The sequence below is a fragment of the Mesocricetus auratus genome, unplaced genomic scaffold (genome assembly GCF_017639785.1).
Source record: "Mesocricetus auratus isolate SY011 unplaced genomic scaffold, BCM_Maur_2.0 Super-Scaffold_6730, whole genome shotgun sequence".
NCBI classification, from domain to species: domain Eukaryota; kingdom Metazoa; phylum Chordata; class Mammalia; order Rodentia; family Cricetidae; genus Mesocricetus; species Mesocricetus auratus.
In genome coordinates this window covers 53145224-53150055 of record NW_024429184.1, presented here as the reverse complement: position 1 = coordinate 53150055, position 4832 = coordinate 53145224, and positions in this window count along the sequence as shown.

Sequence of the window (4832 nt, the reverse complement as noted above, 5' to 3'; positions counted from 1 at the left end):
GCCCCAAACTTTCACGATTTCCTGGAGCAAGAGAACAGTGGGAACATTCTTCACAGAGTTCAGTCTTTTCTTTTTATTTTTAAGATATTAAGATTCTTACAGGTTTCAGAAAGCATCACAGCCATCTGCACTCCTACTGTGCCTAACAGAGACACTAATCCTGCATCTGTGAGATGGAGGCCTTCACTGGTATGAAATGAGATGTCTTTCTGAACCACGGTCAGTTTCGCCTGTTAATGGAACTTCTATATCGTGGATAGTCAGTAGTACAGTTCAAACCAGAAGGCTGGAGCAGATCTCCCCTTTAATCTCCTTCTCTTATAGAAGTAGATCTTCTAAATGGTGGAGCATCTCAGATCCATTTACTAACTAAATTATGGCCCGAGAAGGGAAGCCGTGTTTACAGCACTGCTTCCGGTGTCCTCTGGTTCAGCTAGCTTCTGAGAGGTTCTCAACATATTTGACCAGCACTTAAGCGTTTTCTCAGACATTACAGGAACATAATGGAAATTGTCATGGGTTAAGATGAATTAATAAATTGAACGACTTAATAAGAATTAATGATAAAGATGATGACAGTGACTACAATAGCCATTGTTTTTTCTTATCCTTCTTAATGATTATTAAGAAAGGAATACAAGTATAAGAATTTTCATTCATCCCCCATCTTAACATTCTCTACTTGTTACTTGACAATGTTATTCCTATTGCCAAAGGAAAATAATAACAAATTATAAATATTTCATAATTTCATAAAATATCATAAGCTGGTTTTTAAACCCAGAATTTATTAAACCACAACCACAGTTAAATTAAAATGGAAAAGTCAACAGGGCATGAATGCCAGTGGTGCCAGGGCTTTCCGTCTCTCTTCTGCTGCTGATACTGTCACAAACTGGGAAACTGATCAAAGAAATTATAAGGAATAGCCAAAGCCTCTTCTAATACATAATTAAGCAAAAATAATACAAATCTCATCATCTCTAATCAATCAAATATTTATTTCAACACTAGTCTCTGGCATATCTGTCTAGATGACAGATTCTTTGAAAAATCATGGTTCATAAGACCCAGTTGTTGTCTTAACTCACTCCTACTTCAGTAATTCTAATTTTAGCAGGCATCCCAGAATTGGAAACATAAATTAAATAATAGAAAAGTCATAATTCCATTTTGTGAAAGGTCTAGACTGTGACCTTATTAACAAAGATCATACTGAAAGAATTAACCATTGGGCTTGGGATTATGGTTTAGAGAGAGGGTATTTGCCTAGCATGCATGAAGCTCTGTGTTCAACCCCCAGATCCTACAGGACAGGCATGGTGACTATGCCTGCCATCTTAATCAGGGAAGATTAGAGCCTGGAATATGTGAGAACACACCAGAAGGGAAAGGAGGAGAAAGGACCAAAGAAGGAGAAAGGGTAAGGGGATAGCAACGTATGTAACTGTAGCAGCACTGACAAGGGCCAAGGACATGAGCAAATGAAGCAAAGTCACAGGACAGAGGCAGAAGAATGCTCATAAGAAATAAGGCAGACACATTAGCAACATTGGTGAAGCCATGGAGTTAGAAATAAGAACAACAGTGGGAGTTGTAAGCCATTCCCAGCTCCAAATTAGGTATCTAAGGTAATTTTAAGGTAGGAGAGATTTGCATTTTATTAGTCTGGAATTTGGAATATCCTGCCATTTGCCCATTATGCTTCTGTGTTTTCTTTAGAGCTGAGAGGTAATATATTTTACTTGTCTCTCTAGTACATAGTGTGTCCTAAGTAGTAGTGAAAGACCCCTACCCAGGACCCCCTAGGAAAAGAAAAGCAGGGCCAGGCCGTTGCCTAATGAAAAAACCCAGACCAGGTGCCTCGCCCAGCTGGCAGGATGTCAAACAGGATCTGTGGTCACGAGAGCAGTCATGGGACCCGGATAATAATTGCTGAAGTGTGCCAGGGTCTTTTATGTGGCAATACCAGGATACCTAGTCCTTGGCAACTACCCCTGCCCCCAGTTGTGTCTATGATCACCATAGTAGTCATGGGACCAGGATAATAATTGCTGAAGCGTGCCGGGGTCTTTCATAAAGTAATACCAGGAAACTTAGTCCGTGGGAACTACCCTTGCCCCCAAGATGGGCCAATGAAATGCCTGTTACTTATGTAACCATTAAAACTGTATAAATATTGTGCTCCCTGCAAGCCCGGTATGCTCTGCACCCGAGTTGCAGTAGCATCTGCAGGCGCCTGTGTACTCAATAAATCACCTCTTGCATTTGCAGCCAGTGGTCTGGCCCCGGTTCTTGGGCAGAGGTTCGGTTCAGTGCCCGGCGCTTTGATGACGAGGTCTTTCAGTAGGAAACATTCTAAGTGTGTTAATGTAGACTAAACATTTTAATCTTCACAACAACCCTATGATGTGAGCATCACTGTCATTGCACTTTTACAGTGGGGTAGACTGAGGCATAAAAATGTTTGGGGATTTAGTTCAGGTCACGCAGGGGCCTAGCAACAGAGTCCCGGTGTTTAACCTCAAGTGTCAGCAGCAAACACTTCTATGGTCTGTAAGGAGCAGGAAATTCCTGTGTGGACTGACCACATGGTACAATGGTCCCCAGAGGCTGCCCAAACACCCTGTAGCCACGAAGGAGTCACTGTCCATGACCTTTGGAAGTCTGAGCTCCACACGCCCACTCCAGGGTAGAGAGCTTTACAAGGCTCTTTGTGAGAGCTCCATTCACAGCCCTGCTGGGGCTGCTGCAAAATGACTTCCCTAGAGACAGAAAGTAAATGGTGAAAGACTCCCTTCTTCATGCTTGCTCTTATGCCTCTAATATTCCTCTAACATGGACCACCATTGATCCTTAAGGCAATTAATATTACCCTACTGTAGGAGGAAGTCTGTATGCCGCCATTAAACATGTGACTTACTAGAGGCACATACAGATGAGGTAATAAAAGGGCGGTTTACCACACCGCTAACCACACCCACTTTAGGCAGGACTAAAGACGTATACGTACGTAGGCGGTGAACTACGTCACTAGCCAGGCCCACTTTTGGGCATGGCTAGGGGGCGTTACGGGGGAAGGCATAAAAGACAGCACACAGGAAGTCTCGGTCTCTTTTCCCGGAGTTCGGCTTCTGGTTCGGCAGCGGGAAAACTGCTTGGCTCATCTGGGTTACTTGTTTGGTATCTTGTGAGTAATTTCTACAATAAATATTTAGTTTTACTTTCAGTAATTGTGTGTCGCTTATCGTTACAGCGTCAATTGGAGCTACACCCTACTTAGTAGCATTTCATTTGTTTATATTCCATGTTTCATCTAAGTACTCCCTAAATCTGAATTCATTTGTCTCTTAAATTTAAATACCAGCTCAAAAGAAAATCTCAACCTCTGGGTCATGACCCCTTTGGGGGTCATATATCAGATATCCTTCATATCAGCTGTTTACATTACAATCCATAACAGTAGCAAAATTACAGGCATGAAGTAGCAACGAAATAATTTATGGTTGGGGATCACCACAACGAGGAAATATAAAGGATCACGGCATTAAGAAGGTTGGGAACTACAGAAATAGAAGATTGAATTATTTATAACTTGGGGAGAGGAGGTTGTCTCAGGAATCAATTGATAAGTTTTATCCTTAGAAAACAGAGATGGGGGATTACCTCTGTGCTCACATAGTTGACAAGTACTGGCTTACATTTGTCATGATCATTTTGTGTTTGTGTTAATCTCTTTTTGGACTGGAAATTTGTGTGGACCTAAGAGTTTGAAAATGCAAGGACCTGCAGTGTGTCTTCAGAACTGGGCCAGCTCTGCTCCCTTCCGCACTCCCAAGAGTTCAGCCAAGTGTTTGCATTTAAGAGTAACCTGAAATCTGTACAGTTTTGTAAGAGGGCAGAGAAGAGAGAAAATCCTCCCAGGGGGACCAGTTGCAGCAATGGCCCCACCCCCACCCCATCCTGTCACAGATGTCTATATTCCATTCCCCAAGACCTGTGGGGCCCCAGTTCATGCAATATTAGAAAATTACTGAAGTTAACCTAGTCCTGTTCCCAACAATGTCTGGTTTTGAAAGAATTCTCAAAGACAGAAAGCTTTTTGAAGAGCCAAAGGAAACGGCGTCATTTGTGGATTCCTGGTAAGAGATATCAGGGAGGTGGAACACTCAGAAAAAGGATTACACTAAATACATGGATCCTATATTGGGAATAAGCTTTTGGAAAATGAGTAACTGTGATTTTACTCCTCCATTCTATAGAAAACTTATTTCTCCCTCACTTACATATTTTTACCTTTCTATCTAGACCTCTTAAGTGTTGGGGAATTTGCAAAAAAAACTGAAAATATGTCAAAACTAAGAAATTAATGGTTAGAAAAAGGCTGGCATGATTAGGCACCTATTAGACTAGATCACAGTTAAAGCTATTCCATCTATTGGAAAGAAGGTGACAAAACGACATTTCACAGTGCTGTTGGGAGTGTCTGATAACATGTTCTTCAACATCAAGTTTGTGTTTACCGTATACCCAGTCATTCCAGTTCTGCATATTTTCCCAAGAGAAATGAGATGAAGACTGTGTCTACCATAGCCAATCATCAGCACAGGATAGGGGCAAGAACATGAACTCAGATTTTTTAAAAGAAGAGATGGGAAAGTTTTTAAAAGACTTAAATGACAAAAGAGAAGTGAATCAGATGGTAAGGCTGTTGCAATGACACAGTTGACCCTTGCTACTGTACATAGCGCCACCTTGAGGAAAACTAGGGGAAGTACTATTTCGTGTTTAACAAAGCCTGAGTCATTGATCCTCTTAACCCAGTATTTACA